Source organism: Brachycentrus maculatus, unplaced genomic scaffold, assembly GCF_059751285.1.
Source record: "Brachycentrus maculatus isolate JH-2025_06_01 unplaced genomic scaffold, ASM5975128v1 h1tg001383l, whole genome shotgun sequence".
Lineage (NCBI taxonomy): Eukaryota > Metazoa > Arthropoda > Insecta > Trichoptera > Brachycentridae > Brachycentrus > Brachycentrus maculatus.
Window position 1 is genome coordinate 1 of NW_028282035.1, and position 17,467 is coordinate 17,467.

The window sequence follows — 17,467 nt, forward strand, 5'->3', positions numbered from 1 at the left end:
TCCCAACCCCAACCCCCAACCCCAACCCCAACCCAACCCCAACCCCAACCCCAACCCCAACCCCAACCCCAACCCCAAGACAAGGCCTCTGCAATTATAGACTCTCTGATATGATTTCTAATAAGATATCTTATGATTTAATATGATCCAATACGGGCTAATACGATTTCCATCATATCATGAAATGCATCTCACAACTCTACCACCCTCTGAATGATGTTTAATAGCTGAATACGATGTAATTTTATATAATTAGATAATTAGATAATTGTAGATAATTAGATAATTGTAGATAATTAGATAATTGTAGATAATTAGATAATTGTAGATAATTAGATAATTGTAGATAATTAGATAATTGTAGATAATTAGATAATTGTAGATAATTAGATAATTGTAGATAATTAGATAATTGTAGATAATTAGATAATTGTAGATAATTAGATAATTGTAGATAATTAGATAATTGTAGATAATTAGATAATTGTAGATAATTAGATAATTGTAGATAATTAGATAATTGTAGATAATTAGATAATTGTAGATAATTAGATAATTGTAGATAATTAGATAATTGTAGATAATTAGATAATTGTAGATAATTAGATAATTGTAGATAATTAGATAATTGTAGATAATTAGATAATTGTAGATAATTAGATAATTGTAGATAATTAGATAATTGTAGATAATTAGATAATTGTAGATAATTAGATAATTGTAGATAATTAGATAATTGTAGATAATTAGATAATTGTAGATAATTAGATAATTGTAGATAATTAGATAATTGTAGATAATTAGATAATTGTAGATAATTAGATAATTGTAGATAATTAGATAATTGTAGATAATTAGATAATTGTAGATAATTAGATAATTGTAGATAAATTATCTGAGATTGAATCATGCTCGTTTCTTTGTAACGATGTTGTAGAATTATTCGAAACTGAAATTGTCATGGGTCTCAGTGTTGTTGAGAATGAAGGCGTTGTGCATCATTTCAGTGATTTCATCATCGTTCAAGGACTCCCCGAGTTCTTTCGCAATTCTCTTGAAACTGTCGAAATCAATCACTCCATTTCCTTCGGGATCCCAAAGGTCGAAGATTTTCTTGAGTCCATCTTTCGATTTATTATCACCAACTTTGGAGCAGCAAATCTCTAAGAACTCTTCGAATTTGATCGGCCTGTTGAGTGCTCTGAACCCACTGATCATCTCGAACACAATCTTGCTTCGCCCAGAGAGACCCAATTGCTCAAGGACCTTCTCAATTTATTCGGGGTCAATTGTTCCTCCGTGGTCTTCATCAAAGATGTCAAAAGTTTATTTGAGAGAGTCATAGTCATTCTGGCTGATCCTTTCCCTGAACGAGGTTGGCTTTGATGCAGCTTTCTGGCTCCCAGTGTTTCCTTGGCTGGTTTTAGTGGTGGCGGCGACCTTGCTATTCTTCATATAGATATGTTATATATTAATCCCAATAATTTTTAATCATCTAAGCAATACTATATTTATGTTCAGCTTGGGGTCCCACTCTTCGAAATCGCAATTCTAGTTGATAGTGCTAGCTAGACCGCAAGCAGGACTGACCTCATACAGGCTCCAACCAAATCTAAGGGGATTTGGCAAGGAATTTGAGTTCACTTGGAATACGATACGATATTTGAATATGCTATATGATTTTAAATTTTAAAGTAATATTAGATTTATATCGATAATGTTATTTTCCCTTTCCTTATTTTCTCATATTGTTTGGATTCCTAATATCCATCGTATCTCTCTTTCTTTCATTCCTTTCATCCTCTCCCTTGGTTTCTCACGGACAGTCATAATCATAAAGATCGAACAAATCAATATTCCATTAATTGATAGTTAAACTTACGCTGATGTGGAATGCAGAATCAAATAGCCTAGTCACATACATATGCCATGCTTAGATGAAGCCAAATTGATTATATTCTCATTGTAAATTTATCTTAACTTAATTTATGTGAGGCTATACAACAATAGGATACAATAGCACAACACAGTGATTGATGAATGTTATTGTTGTGAACTTCTTTTGAGTTCTTTTAATCCTTAAATTAACTTTTTGATGAGCTGCTGTTAAATGTGATTAATTAATTGCCATCACAATTATATTAACAAGAATTACGGCTAGTTTAATTCTCAACAAGTTTGCTAGGGAATATGGCATGCTAGATTTGGTGAAATGAAAATCTGGAATTTATGTTTTAGTTGGTAATAAAATACAAGTGATTCTCCTTTCCAATTGATTCGTATTTTAATCTCTTTGAAAAGTGAATGTCAAATTCACACATAGATTGAGCAGGTCAATTTGTAGATCTTCCATTTTGGCTAATAAAATTACTGATTATTTTGGCTGCTACTATTTTATAAATTGGTACGACTTTTGTTTTAAAATGGAAATATACGGTGGGGGAGTAAAGGAATTGGGCCAAATAGTCTGCTAATTTCAATCTTCTTTTTGATTTGAAAAGGTTTATAGAGTTTAGGAAGGATATAGTGAAACCTTAGCTGAATAATATTGGGCTGCTTTATATTTTCGGCTTCTCTTTTGTGCATGTATTTGGGAAATGCTATCGAAACAGCAGTTGTGATATTTTGTTGATACTGGGTCACAGATACACTGCCAACTAATCTCAGTAAAGCAATAACTTCTAAAAATATGCATGATGATTACCTCTTTTTAAACCAAATTAGTTTCGAGAGTAAATAAAGCGGAAACATAGAAACATGGTAAAGGCAATGATGGAATGATATTATGAATAAAAAGCGATCAATCCAAAAACTGATCATGAAACGTTTCCCATGGGTTTATTTCCATTTTTTAATTCTTATATGATAAATGTTTCTTTTTTTATCTTCTCCCCCAAGCCTCTGCTTTCCTTTATGCTCTCGTGCTATCATCCTATTTTATAGCATGTGTTAACAAATCGGAAATTTATTGAATTTTCCGCCGGTTGCGAATTTGGGGCAACTCCTAGTTTTATAGTTCAGCCTTCTTTTGCGTCGGCAGCGGCTTCATATTAATTATCTAATGATAGGAAAAGTTCTGCTTTCGATTGGGGTACTTTTCGGCTTCATCGTCGCCTTCTCGATATAATGAATCTGCAGTTTCCTGTTTGCTTTTGAGTTTATTTTTGCGTTTGGCCACCGAGTGGTACGTTTATCGGTAAACCGTTTTGAGTAGATTAGATTTGTACTAATTCGCGAATCCATTGCTGCCTGTTCGTTGGGTCCTGTTGCTAGACTCGTTGGCCGACAGGAATTTATGGACGAGGATTGTATTATCGAGGCTGGTGAAGTTGGTCATGGACTTTTTAGGCTGGATATGAGTCTGGACTTGGTTGGAGGATAGCATGGAGAGCATGCTGAGAGTGCTGAATTTAGCCAGCAGAGGGCTATTGTTTCGAATGATGCCCTTGGAAGTTCGGTTGAGACTCATGAGTTATTTCGTGCTCTTTTTATAGGTTCTATCTGGCATCTTCATTTGCATATAACTAACCTGAACAAATATTATACAATCCTGGACATTTACGGTGATTGCAACACGCCAAATACATCCCAAATAGACTGAATATATATTATATAGACCAAATTGTCAGATGATACAATGCTTGTGTTGATGTTGATTCTGCTGCATAACAGAGACATATTAATTTGATTCATTGCAGATAATATAGGCATGAGAACGCGTAGGAGAAGAAGATTCCAAAATGATATAGAGGATCGAGAACTGCCTACTGGATTTGACCCAAGAAGGGAGGTTCAGTTTATTTAATCAGCCAACTATCAGATGGAAGTGAATGAGCCAGATGATACCGCACCAAAATAGAACACAATTATGCAGACCGAGCCCAACGAACAAGAAATGAGAGACGCATTCAAGAAAAAACTCAGGAAATACTCAAGCAAAAGCGAGTTAAATTTTATAAAGCTGCCTTGAAATTGTTTAACCATTTCTAAAGCCAAGCATCCCTTAATGTTCATATTCACCATTTTAATATTTCAGTTTTGCAGTGTAAGTATAATCCTATTTATAATTGTATTTATTCGTTCGGTACATGGCAATGAGTAGTCGATGCAGATCACAGATAGTTCACTTGAGTGAGGGCTTGCCAAGCATCAGCTTAACCATATTCAAGTTCAAGTTCTTCGAAGTCTCATCTGATTACTTATCTGCTTTGTGGATCGTGCTAATTTCCTGCCCTTTCTTGTGAGGCACGACTCCGATTTTTCTCTTAAATTTGGGCGAATCATCTGATTAGTTTATTTTATTCAGTATTATCGACAGATCTTCGTCCTCGTTGTCATTCCTCCTGTTCGGCAGCAACTGCTCTTGGCTGTTGACCCTTTCGCTCATCAGCTTTCTCCCTGCCTGATCCACAGAAATGTCAAGCTTCGCAAACTAATTTTAAAAGGCAAATTGATTATTTGGCTTCTCCTCCTTCTGCTTCGCCTCCTTCCTGGCCTTTATCCTCTCCCATTCGGACTCCTTCATAATCAGTTTGCCGCGGAAGAAGTCATTGACAGTGACGAGTCTATTCTGTTCTGCCTTGTTTGTGCAGTAGTACGAATCGCTGAAGCCGAAAAGGTCCTTCTTTTGCTGCTCTGTCATGTTTATCTTGGAAAGCCAATCCTTATGCTTCTGCCTCAGCGAGCGGTACTCCTCGATGATATTTTCGCGATCGATTTGGTTGGGCAATTATTATCGTTAATTGTGCTAGGGCCTGCTTTCATCGAAATTAAGGTTTCTGCCGGACGTGGGGATATAAAAATTGTCGGGGTCTCGAGACTATTTCATGCAGTCGCCTTAGGGTTGCTTATTTAATGGTAATGGCAAAATAAATTAAGTGATATCATAGATGACTATAGAAGCGTGCCATCGACTCCTCCTCTTCCAACGCCTCCCACCCATTCAATCTGTTCTGGTGTCTGTTCGGATGTCTGTTCGGGTGTCTGTTTAGGTACTCGCCCTGATACCTGTCTTTATGCCTGTCTTGATGCCTGAAACTCCGGTTTATGCCAAGATTGTTACAATTGCCTCCAATGCGATCTTCAGCTCGGCACTCTGTATTACTGCCGACCCTGGGTACGATTTTGGGCATTTTAAATGAGCCAGCTGGGCCTATAGTAAGCTCTCCAGGCTGAAGTCTGCGCTTAGAATGCTTATAGCTTTTCTAGGAAAGCCTCTTCTTACACAGGTCGTTTTGCTCTCTAAATATTTTCGACCTGCACACTTGCTTGATCAAGGCTGTTTTTTCCTATTCTTCCCCTTTGGCCTGATCGGGCAGGCAGATTATATAGGAAGAGTGTAGAGAGTTATTCTCCTTTTGAGGGGAGTTGGGTTGTTCATGAGAAACTCTTTTCCTCCGCAGTTACTCGCAATAAATTTCATATAGGTTGTTCTTCAGTGTATTTTTTGCAAGTTCGCCCTCCGAGTAGGAATCTGTTATTCTATTTTTCATCCATTCCGAATAACGCTTCTTCTTCGGCTGTCGGCCGAATGAGTCTGCATGTATTCTGGTCTTGTAGTACTCCTCCTATCTGAGAGATTACACATTAGCCTTTTATTCTGTCAAATAGCTAAGACTCTTCTTCTTGGAGGGAGTCTGCTGGAAATTAGCAGTCTTTAAGTTTGCAATGCTGGTGATGAGACACAAGTATTTCGATACGCCTGATTATTTCATCTACTTTATTATAGCATCGATTATAGCACAGTGCATTCATATTAATTGCATCAGCACAAACAATTGAATGAATAGAACCATTTAAAACAAAAAAGACCAATCACACCCTCAAAGTGAGCATTGCCATCACATCAAATGCGTTGATTACAATAACATAATAATAACATGCTAATATTAATATTAAGATTGGTGATTTAGTCCATAAACAAGATCATTATGTTCAAGTCCAAGTGTTCGCACGTCTATCACATGTCTTTCACTTACCCGTGCCCACGCAAGCTCAGATAAATAATGAAGATGAGTCTGATCGAAAAGGAGCCTGTTCATACAATCAAGTCAATCTGGACTGAGTACCATGAGCCAAGGGTGGGAAACACAGCCGACATCATTGAAAAGTAGAAGTATCTCCATTTGGTGAACAAGTAACCCCCATCATAAAATAGAGCAAATCGTTCTCCAATGTACATGCTGCCTGTCCACAGGGGCAATGGTCATTTCAAACTGCTTACTCAATGGCAAGATAACTGCTTCGTAAGTTATTCCGATATCGATAGATGGGCACATACTTATAAGATTACAAGAGGCAAAAGAATAATGCGCAACCGTATATTGTCTTCACTTTCTTCACTGAACTGCTCTTCAAGAAAGGGGTGACATTAGTCCGCAGCGACATTATAAACAATGCGATGACAAAGGCCGAAGCCTTGAAAGTTTGGTAGGTTCTGCTCAGCAGCTATCTCCAAGAAGAGCGATATGATTTAGTCGATAAGTTCAATCACTCTCCTGAGAACTTCTCCCTCGAGAAGTACAACTAGTTCTACAACTGTGAAGTCTGATTATTTGTAATACTATAAGCACACATAGATGCATTTATATCACATAAAAAATGGTATGTGTGAATATCAATACCCATATCCATAGAAGCAACTACAAAAGTATAATAATGCTTGCTTCATTCTAATCTTTAATATTGTTGTCTACCATTCCACTAATGTAGTTATTAATCATTTATTGAAATTAAATTTAATGTAATTTAATTAATTATTTATAATTCGTATGATTAATTTATATTTGTGTCTATGTTTATCATTATTTATCATATGAAATCCAAAGCACCTTCGTTAGAGGCTGCTGACTCTTAACAAGGAACGGAGAATTTAGCAGATTTAACTAACGATCAAATTATACAAATAAAGCATACCCTGAAAAGCCCTTGTGACAAATGTGACAAATACAAAGTCTATTATTGTGTTGATCCGCTTTGTACAAAAAAAAGTATCATTTGCCCAGATTGCGAAGTCAACAGCTATCCGTCAGAACACTTCAATCATACATTCGCATGCCTACTGCCTTTATTAAAGGGAAATCCCTTTAAGGATGTTCAAAGCAATCTGACTAAATTCACCGATGATGTTTCTGAAATACGATAACGCCTTTAATCTCATGCATAAAAAATTCAAAAAGTTTGCTCCAATTTAAAAATAGTCGAACAATAGCTGTGCATATAAATCATAAAAGTAGCAGCTATGTAAAAATAGCATAACTATGATAAATTTGCGTAGAGAATGCGCAACTACAAAAATATGAAAAGCCTGGAGTAGGTTTTATTGGATATAAAATTAGTCACAGATTTATGCTAACTGAAGAGTTTTCAATAAAGAGTTTTTGACAAACAAAAACAACAAATGGATAAGAATAACAAAATTCTAAAAAATATCGCGGCCGGTTTCAATAAAAGGGTTATATAAATGTAGAAAAAGGAAAATGTACAATAAATTTTCAATCCTCGTCAATAATTCTTCTTTCAGGCCAATTACGATAAGTTTGGTCTCCAGTAAAACTCCAACTAACAATAAATATTTTTGGATGGCTACAAATATTCAACAGCCGAACTATTTTTCGACCCCACAAACAAAGTTTACACACAGCTTCTGTTAAAAAATTTCACAAATTGTCAATAGCTTATCATTCGATTCAACAAACTCGATACGACATAGCCACAAATTCTGACTGGTCTGAGTCAATTGTAATACAGCCACTCTAAAATAAGCATTTCCGGCTCACTGACTTCAATTCTCTATATTCTAACCCTCACATAAAAATCTCCTCTAAAGCAAATGACATTACGAATCGAATAATTTAATTACAGCAAAAGCGATAGTTATGCAAGCTTCTACAAACATCTCTTTTCAATGCATCCGAATTTGGAGTTATTATAAATTGACATGTCGAAAGCCTTTAAAGCGCATCTGACAAAATAGCATCAATAAATAATGTCCATTATAGTTAGTTGCCTCCCGAAAAATCTACTAAGCATTCAAATTATATTATATGAGGCCAGTTCGTTCGATATAAAAGTTTATCAACCAATAGGGAAATATTTATTAAAATGCAAGTGGCTTGAGAAAATATAAATCACGAAAAATTCGCCTCAATTCCATCTCTCAGTTTTTAAGCATTTGCCTCGATTGTATCGGTGTTAGGTGTCTTTACCTTCTTAATAATAATAAACAAAAAAATTTATGAAAAAAGTAAATGAGCGTTAAAGAGCCGTATTGTTACTCGCAAAGATTGGAAAAGAGAAGTAGTTCATTGACAGTACACTGAGAATATCAGATTTTAAATACTTTTGTGAGTAATTTTTATGGGGCTTTCCCGAAGTACCTTCATTATCACATAGGAACAATAAGTAGAGCAACTAGGCTAAGGCCAACAATAACATGAATTGTAGCCATGATAAGATTAGGAATAATAAATATGAAATTTAATAATACTAAATTATTTCATTAGAGAATATCATAGATTGTTATTTGTTTGTCTTTCACTCTTTCTTGTTCACTCCAGAAGGAGTTAGGGCCTCTCTCCTGAAATACTAGATGAATGAATAATGATGCAACGGGTTCCTCCTCAAAGAAAGCCTGCCATTTGAACTCCTCTGTTAAGTAATATGATCAGCTGTCTTTCGCTCGCATTTGTACTAATATAGTAAAGTTTTGGTTAATATCATATGATAAAATACATACATACCATTTAGTCCTCAATTTAGATATATATTCGCGACGTATAACAGAGATAGATGCATGTTATAGTTATCCGGAAGTTATAAGATAACGTAATATTATAATCAAAATTCATTCGATGGCAAGTATTTCAGTTTTTGTGCGAATCAGGCCCATGCTGTAATCGGAAATCGAAGCGCATCAGCAGGAGTTCAATTTCTCAGGCGACAAAAACCAAATATCGTAACTTTAATATTCATGCAGAGTCGAAGTGGGGCCCAAAAGAGAAAAGACATTCAAGTTTAATAGGGTATTCCCATCCACCACCACCCAGGAAATGCTATACCAGCAACTCAATCTATCCAGTATGGCTGAGAAAGTCTTAGAGGGCTACCATTCGACTATCTTCGCCTATGGGCAGACGGGCTCCGGCAAAACCTATACAATTGAAGGGCCCTCGGAGGATCCTGGGCTAATTCCTCGGGCATTTAATGAATTATTCGGGCTGCTTGCACAAAGAAATAACACGGATCGAGCTTATAAAGTTATGTTATCTTTTGTGCAAATTTACAACTAAGGAGTCTACGACTTGATCGACTGTACAGGTAAGCCTCTCAAAATAAGGTGGAACAAACACCAGCAGTTTCTAGTCGAGAATCTGTTCGAGGCCCAATGCAGAGACAAAGAGTAGGCATTGAAATGGTGGAAGAAGGGGCAGCGCAGCAAAATCATGGGGTCGCATCAGATGAATGCCGCCTCAAGTCGTTCGCATTGTTTGCTCACTCTTAAAGTCTTCAGTTACGACATCGAAGACCCCTCGAACAGAATAGAGAGTAAGTTTTAAATTGTGGACTTAGCCGGCAGCTAGAGGCATAAAACAACAAAGTCGACTGGGACTGTTTTTAAAGAAGGAATATAAATCAATAAAAGCCTATTTACACTTCGGCAGGTCATTGCTAGCCTATATTAAATTTCGCAGGGGGAAAACCCCAACAAGCATATTCCTTATCGAGATTCCAAGCTCACCAGTCTTTTGAAGCAGAGTATCGGCGGAAACACATTTTGCACAATGGTAAAACATGCATGAATATAGATCGCCTGCCTCAACCCTTCTTCAACTCACTTCGAGGAATCAGTTCAGACATTAACATATGCAAGCATGGCTTCATTCATCAGCAATGTCCCGATTAAGAATGTAGACCCCAAAATTAGGGAAAACGAGCAGCTCAGAGAGCAAAATGAGCAGTATCGAAAGCAAATAAAAAAAATGTCTGATCATATCGAACATCTAACCAAACTGCTTGAAGCGGGCATCTGCACGCGATGTCAAACTGCTGAAACAAGGTCTGACCAGAACTCACAACGCTATGAACCAGCCTCGGAAGTTATTTAAAAATAGGGGAACAGCGAGCCCACAGGAATCTTGAGATTGCCCAAATTTGAAAAGAGTGTCGCAGCAGACCCTCAGATGAAGAGAGCCAGCAATGAAACAGGCAGTGGACTGCAGACTGAAGTCCCTAAAACGCAGAAAAAAACACTAAAGACTACCAAAGACATCCTTGATTCCATTACTATGATTAAGTAATTGATCACAGCCAACTCGAGCCTGCGATAAAAAATCGAATCTTTCAAAGAAATACACGAAAAAGAAGAACGTGAGATCTTTAATTTGATGAAGGAAAACCAAGTCCTCAGAAATAGGTGGGATATGATGAATCATGCCATTACAACACAGGAGGAAGAGACTGAAGAATTAGCCCCGATCGTCCAGTATGAAAAGCTGATGAAGTAGGAGATAACAGGAAAAGAAGAATCTTTCAATAAGTATATGCGAATGCACTCAGATCATTCGCAAGCTACTAAATCCACCACCTATAATTACTTCTTGAAAAGAAACTGCCAACAAAATGAGAAACTAAAATCAACCAAAAGGCGCAACACGTCTCTGCGACAGCCGAACAAAAGTTCATATCGATCTGACGTCTTCGGAATATATTGATGCGTTTTTTATACTAATTTAAAACAGACTGTTTAATTTTTATTAGAATCGTTACAGGTGAGCATTAAATATTATTGGGTGATGCTGAAACAAAGCTTTTTCCCCACAACCTTCCGCGATACATGCTACGCGCACAAAACAGAAACTGACACATAACAGAAGAAATAATCGAGTCGATATGTAAATTCATCAAGGTTCTCCATTCCGATGAAGAGGAGGCAATTCAAAAGAGACAGAAGGTCGGTTTATCATATCACCACTCATGATGAAAATGTGAACCCTTATGCGAAAGTTTTGCAGAACAGCAATGCGCTGTGCCCGCAGTTTACTGAAGAGAGTATCGACCGGAAATTGTTGGAAATTGGATGGAGTAAGAATAAAGTGAAACAATTGAAGGCCAACAATTTCATGCTTGTTTCCTGCCGTAAGTAGCTAACCGAAAACCCGAACGAAAAGAAAAAGTCACCCGCAGTAGTTTGTTGCAATCAATAAAAAAGTTTGAGTCGAGTACTCTATCAAAACCGCAAATCCAACTTCGGTAACATAAAGAGATAGTGTAAGACACAAGCTTCTAAAAGATAGCATGTGAGTGTGAGCAAAGATAGTCAAATTTTGAGGACAATCAGAAACCGGTTCGAAGTGCAATAGAATCTGAAGGGATGGGAGTTCTTTACATAAAATTAGGAGTAAATACATATTTGAGTGATTGTTATATTATATCTGGCTCTCATTATGATACTTTATGACAATTTAGGAGTTATATATCCTGGTGTCTCGTCCTCACCCCTGATCATGAATATAACGATATTCACGAGAGAAGCCCTCACATGAACTAACATGAAATCACAAATTAAGAATAATATAAAGATCAAGGTCAAGTGAGATGCAAGTTTGTAATGGCTAATATTATTTATCTATGAGCATAGCTGATCGCATTGTCCTGGTCTTCTTTCGATATCACAATCACCTGGTAATCATGCGACTTCTCCACATTTATCCATGGGTGATTCAAGAGTTAGACTGAAGACATCCGCAGATTACAGTCGATTTCAAGGCATCTAAACAGGAAGTCATGGCATTCTGGTGACACATCTTTAATGCTGGTAATTATGTCCGGCACCTTATTAAACTATATCTCGATATGCTTGCCTGTCAGTATCATCAAGAGGGTCACTCCGACTGCCCAGATGTCGCTTTTTTGAATGTTTATCTTCTTCCCGATATTCTCATGCTTCTCGATCATCTATGGAGGCATGAAACTCTTAGTGCCACTTTTCGATGCGATTTATATATCTTCGGTGCCAAGTCCGAAATCTGAAATCTTCACTTAGTTCTTTTCGGAGAGCAGAATATTCTCTGGCTTTATATCTCTATGAGCAATCTTCACAACTGAGTGGATATAATCCAAAGCCGGGATCAGCTGCTTGAAGTACCTCTTTGCCTACGATTCTAAAAGTTTCCTGTATTTGCTGTGGGTGACATTGGAGTTAGTGAGTTCTGGACTGTTAGCTTTGGGCTGACGGTTTTCGCCGATAAACCCATTCGAGCAGTAGTCCAGAATCAGGAAGGTCTTATCCTTTTCTTAATCGACGATGACCTCATGCAGCTTAATTATATAGGGATGCTCCATTTTCTTGAGGAGAGCTATTTAATTTTACATGAAGTTGTCGGCCAGGTTGGTGCTATTCTTGCGAAACAGCTTTTTCCTGAAGTTCTTCTTGCTGAGGATTTTGGCAGCGAACTTCTTCTGAGTGTGAATATCGATGCATAAATAGACTTCGGAAAATGCCCCCTCTCCTATTTTTTACCTCATTTCATACTGGTTGATTTGATCGAGGTTATTAAACGATTGGCTGGAGTGCACAGAAGACTTCTTCATGCTCTTCATCTATTGGCTGTCCTTTACTTTGGGCTCATCCAAGGGATATAAGGGAGGATAGCCGGCGAACTCATTGTGGGAATTCTTCCGAGTCTTGCTCATCACGCTCACATTATTCTCCTCGGAAATCACATTCAGGAAGCTAACCCCTTCCACATCGTATTTGTTGATTTCAAACGAGTCCTTTGGGATGTCTAGTGACCAGGAGTTTTTTATTTTATGCTGGTTTTGATTTTGCATGAAATTAGACGAAAGCATCGGCTTATCTCTTACGATGTTATGTTCGTTTTTTTCGAAGGCATAACTGTTCATCCAACTCTTTAGCTCCTCGAAGTTTTGGATATCCTCGTCATCGGATGAAGAGCCTTACCCAATCGCATCGAATAAATCTACTTTATGCTTCTTGCTTTTCTCTTTTTTTATGTGGATCTTATCATTTGTGAGGGACTCCGTGAACTTGAACATCCTATACTATTACACAACACTGCACTAAAGGATAATAATTATATTACAGACAGACAGATGAATAGTGTGAGTTACAGAAAAAGCAGCAACACAATAGAATCACCCAAACGGTACAATTCAGTAAGAGTTAATAAATTGGCGAGTCCCTATAAAAAGGTTTCCTACTTGTCAGGAATATTTTCTCTATCGAATCGCTCCAAAACCCATGAATTTACGCATTCCAAAATAAGTCAAAGCATTTCAAATTGGCAGTAATGCGCAGACAAGCCGAAGACAGCTCCATAGAAACGCAGCTCGTTAAAAGCAGGCCCAAACAATCACTAACTCTCCAAATTGGGTATCATCTCAAAATAGTAGATACTCGATTCAGGTTTCGAGGACGATCTTGAAAATATGGTCATCTGCTCCTGCTTTCGAACTTCCATCCAACAGAAAAAACAGCTTTTGTTTTTAAAACCACAAATGAAGACACAGAATAAGTATCATAAAGGAGCGATAAACGAGAAAACAACGCAGGGTCTCTAAAAGTTAAAATCCTAAATATACAAAAGCATCAATGCAAACAATCGGCATTGTGACGAGTCCGATGCAGCCGAAAACAGCTTAGTGCAAGGCAATTATTCCAGCGCTAAAAACAAAGATAAAATGAAAGCCAGTTCCCATAATTCAGCATTGATGTCTACTCGAATAGTGGAGTATCTCACTGAGTACTCAGGCTAAGACGAAATGAATCAAGTCAGACCATACAATAGCAACGGCCACAAAAGTAAAAATAACAGTAAATCGATTTCTATTCTGAGGGATAAACTCAAAAATAAATATAAAAATTCGAAATACACTCATAACATTGAAGAGATAAGGCTGAACAGGCCGCAAATTAGAATTGTGCAATGACTTATTATTTGATTTTCCGATATTTATACCACATTTATAAAACATTTCCACAGCGTTTCCATACAGATATACCTTTCATTATTTAGCATGCTTCAAAATTACCCTCGTTTTTGTATGCAGGGAACAGATAAATTGAACTATCGTTCATTATCTGCATAGTTTCTCAAATATTTATATGACAGTACCTAATTATACTACTCTCTACTGTTTGCATAGACTGTGTTCACTATAATATGAGAATTCCTCGCGTTAATATCATAAAAATTTGTTATTAGACTCCATGAAAGATCGATTCGTCATCTTGACTCCTGAGTACTTTGACTTCGAAGATGCAATCATCCATGTCATCAATGCATTCACTCCATTTTTGAACAACTCCACAGATACAAACACGAACATCTTCCGGTCCTCCATTTCGAACATGTTGGATAGGATCATGATAAGAGGTAAAGAGAAAAAGTACAATGATCCTAATAATCCGAAGTATAAATAAAAAGTAGAGAGTTTGTTATCCTTGATATTCGCCCTATATTCCTTTATAATGCCGATTGTCATGATTATGACGGACAGGATTCGAAAGAATACCAATATGTATGAGGGGATTGTGTCATACATGTGATACTTTTATGCTGAGCCATCGTTTATTTTGCCCAATAAAGTCAGGACCAGGTTTATAACTCCGAGCATTGCGACTGAAAGTATGACATAATTATTACTCAGAGGAACATACAATTCGAATTCGTAATCTGCTACATAGGTGATCGTCCATCCATACGCCACGAAGATAATCAAGGAAGTCAAAACTGACTCTGAAATTGAGTGGAAGAGCAGATACATAAAGTCGAAGGCTGCATAGAATTTCCCGAAGAGCAAAGTGTAAGCGACGTGCCCAACCCAATAGAAGACAATAGCGATCAAGTTGAAGATCAGAGACAAATGAACAAGAATCGACCCCCAATCTCTCTATTTCTAAAAATATGCTTCTCTTTCCTGCCTCTTGCTGAGATATATCATGAGGCTCGTCAGGACAATCATTACCGGCAGCATGAAGCTGTTGATTCTTTCATCCGACCCGTGATCTAATTCCCCATTCTTTGTCACTAACTCGTACTCGAACTTTGTTTACCTTCTCCAGGGCTAGCTGCTCAGTTATTTATCACAATCTTTGAGCACAAAGTTATAAGTAATTGGAGAATCAAGGTGCATCTCATAAGAAACTGACACTTTATATTAATTTTATCTTTTCAAGCTGAGTACGGATTCTAAAATGTTCATTTTGTGTGCAAGTATCGTTCCGCCTCCTTGTTGTATCCTATCGAAAGCGGTTGTTTCAGGCACTCTTTGGCATTTAAAAGCTAGCTATCCAGACCATTCATAGTCCGGCACAGCATGCAGCATGAAACTAAAAGATTCTTTAGTTATGTTCTGCTATGTTATTATCGCCATTGAAAAACTCATGGATATGGTTCCCTAATCGAAAGCCATTCGATCTAGAAATATCCATCCATTTTATTTTCTGAGGGTCGACAGTGTGATACGAGCTGCAACATTGCGAGCCTAGCTTATTGAAACAAAATAAAATAACAGGATGCAGAATGCAAATACTGCCATATTCTTCATTCTGATGTTGGTGATTGTTATTTATTATTATACTTCACATTATAATCTGCAGATTACGAAATCACATTGATTAACTCATGCTACTCCTGAATTTACACCTTTGGCCATTGCTATCTGCCAATATGGTAGATATATAAGTGCATCTATTTATTTAATTAAAATTAATTATCTTTAATATTAAAAAATAATAAGCACATGGCATCTTTTTAAATAGTGCTGAACCCTCTTTGCAACGGCTCAAAGAGTCCCAGGCAAAAATAAAACAGTAGTTTATCCCCAAATAAATAGCTACGAAGGCTTAAGATAGAAATCGCTGACAAAGACTTCGAACTGAAAAAGCAATAGTAAGATTTTGCAGAATAGAAGGCGCACTTGCTTCAATCGCATAGCCTTGAACGTAGCTCACTGAATGCCCAAATAAAATAGTTCATTTCTCGGATTTCATTTTAAAATTAGCATTGGACAAGCAAGGTTGATCAGCTCAGAAAAGAGAATGCAGAAACAATTTAACAGCTCAATTTTGAATGGAAATAGAAGTTCAAAAGTGAAGTCAAGACGAAGATATCATAAATTTTGAAATCCAAATATTTGACATTTGTCAAAAATATGGGCCAGGAACTGCATTGTCTCAAATCAGATTTGCTACTTTTGAAAAATTAAGCGTAAAAGCAAATTATCTCTGCTAAGTAGCTAAACTATGTGAAAGTGTGGAAAGTTTCGACCTTATGCGAGTAGATTATCGCCAAAGAGAAAACTAAAATCAATGAGGAAGAGCAGAAGAGAATCGAAACTGTAATGACGAACACGAAAAATGAAAATCTTTTGCATTTTATCATACGCGAAGATTTATAAAAGAAGTACAAAGAGCTCGGATAATTATATAAAAAGCATTCCTAATCATAGTCATCCCTGAAATAACAAAATGCAGCCCAATCCCGAACTATTTCAATGCTCTAATCTGAAATCTAATGTCTAAAGTAGGAGATGGAAGGCATAAAAGCACAGGGGAAGGAGTTAGTCTGGAAAACATTGGAAGAAAGCCAGATAAAATTGACAGATTGTAACAATGAGTGGAAATTCAGCGTAGACTCCTTGAATGAAAGATGGAAGACTGAAGTAAAAAAGCTGCAGAGCTTTAATGAAAAATTGCATGGTGCGTTCCTAGAGAAGTAAAAAATATGGGAATCTCGGGCCAAAAAAGTTTTAGAGATGTTCGAGAAAAAGTAAGCAAGGGAGGAAGACGTAAAGCTGATATAAAACCTGGAAATCCAGTTAATCCGCAAATAATTCGAACTAGAACGCGAAAAGCAAGAACTCAAATCTGTCAAGCTCGAACTCGGCAATATGGATGAAATCTACAAACGAGTCTTCTCGACTGCCGTAAACCATCACAGCCAAAGCGTGAGCAGGCATAAGAACTCGGCGAGTTTCCACACAAAGAAGATCAGACTACCAGGCATCATCAACAAATCGACACTGCCAATCAAGAACTACTCTTATGAATGAATCAATGATTTCATGAGAATTTATACTGATCGATACACAAAATCAATAAATCAAATCAAATTACTTCTCCTACTAGCCATCTAGAACTTATATAGTATAAAATTGATCCCCCATAGGCCCTGATCACCTTTAAGAGATGGCAGCAGGGAATACCCACAAAATGTATCCAATTGCATGAGCATTGCCAATGGTCGTTTAGGAGTGAGTATGTGACAGGATATCTGAAATTAGTTTACATATCTTTTCGAATCTATATGATATTCACAGTCAATGGTTTATTTTTGTTGATTTTAGAAGCAACTGAGACTTTTTATTTGCTTTTGGGGTTGGGGTTGGGGTTGGGGTTGGGGTTGGGGTTGGGGTTGGGGTTGGGGTTGGGGTTGGGGTTGGG

General features: G+C 37.1%; 1 pseudogene; it reads right to left on the reverse strand.

Moving 5' to 3' along the window:
- Positions 1–887: 887 nt before the first annotated feature.
- Positions 888–1,445, reverse strand: LOC148299051 (centrin-2 pseudogene; annotated as a pseudogene).
- Between the last annotated feature and the right edge of the window lie 16,022 nt (positions 1,446–17,467).